Genomic DNA, 1,215 nt, shown 5'->3' with positions numbered 1-1,215 from the left:
AGGTTAGAAAAGCTTCAGTCCTGGTTAGCAGCCCTACTGTCACATGTCATAAGTATCTACGAGGTCTAAATAATAAATAAGACTGCATGGTTTTGAAGGTAGATCGAATGGAGAAAATGACCACACATCACTGGGTGCCAGAAACTGCAGTCATCAGCGCAGTGCTCTGGCATGCAACGTCAGCTCAGAGCACACCTCCTCCTCCCTAGTCACAGGTAATGGTAGCACAAGGGGGTTATTAGGCTGTGCCTTAGTACAAACGCTGGGGCTTGCCCGTGGTGCTTTTGATGTATAAGGCCCAGACATTCTGCCAATTCTTCTTGAGCAATGACACCAGAAAATTGACAGCTAAGTGGCTGTTTTACACAAGTTCATCATCTGTCATCTTCACGTGGCCAACAACCACTGTCAGACACAGCACGTTCTTCATCTGGAATTTGATCGTGGACTTTGGCCACCATGTTCGCATTGTGGGTCAGCAAGGAATGGAACTTGCCAGCCTTATTCAGGCCCGGGCCCAGGATTCTTGGGATCTGCTTAATCAGAGATTCTGAAGCCAAAAGGCATCATACTTCTCGGTCAACTTCTTGACTGATTTTTTTATATTTGTTGAGATTTTTCAGCGCCTTGATGTCCAGGTAGGCAATATCCACAGCCTTGGCCTCATCACAGTGCTGCTGGTCTCCCAAAACATATATGGAGAACTCGGGGTGGGGAGTGCATTTAAGCCTGATGGCATCCAAGGAGCATTTGTCCTTCTGAGCATCATAATTCTTCAAGCTGATTTGCAGCTCCAGCGTCTCTAAAAACTTCTGGCACTCACACTCGCCGCCGTGCACAACCTCCCACACTGCCTTGTACACGATGTCATAGGAGACTTTGCTGCTCATGGTACTGTCCACCATAATGATGGGAAAAGAGACAAATAGGTTTCATCCTGAGGCCTCTTTTCTTGGCTCATCTGAAGCCATCATCTAGCTCCACGCTCCCGTCACCTTTCCTTGGTATGTACGCAGAGAGAGGGAAAGAGGAAGCAAGCACAGGTGTCTTTTCTTATAAAGGCACTAATCCTGTTGGATCAGGGCCTACCCCTATAACCCTATGTAACCAAAATTTGTTCCTTAAAAGCACCATCTCCAAATATAGCCACACTGGGCATTAGGACTTCAAGGCACGAATTTGGGGAGGATGCTGGGGAACACAATATTCAGTTCA

General features: G+C 47.1%; 1 pseudogene; it reads right to left on the bottom strand.

Annotated features, from left to right (window-relative positions):
• Positions 1–250: 250 nt before the first annotated feature.
• Positions 251–890, bottom strand: LOC100467403 (annotated as a pseudogene).
• Positions 891–1,215: the final 325 nt, after the last annotated feature.

The sequence above is a fragment of the Ailuropoda melanoleuca genome, chromosome 11 (genome assembly GCF_002007445.2).
Source record: "Ailuropoda melanoleuca isolate Jingjing chromosome 11, ASM200744v2, whole genome shotgun sequence".
In the NCBI taxonomy this organism is placed as follows: domain Eukaryota; kingdom Metazoa; phylum Chordata; class Mammalia; order Carnivora; family Ursidae; genus Ailuropoda; species Ailuropoda melanoleuca.
Note: the sequence above shows the minus strand (reverse complement) of the source record. Positions and strands in the feature narration are given on the sequence as shown.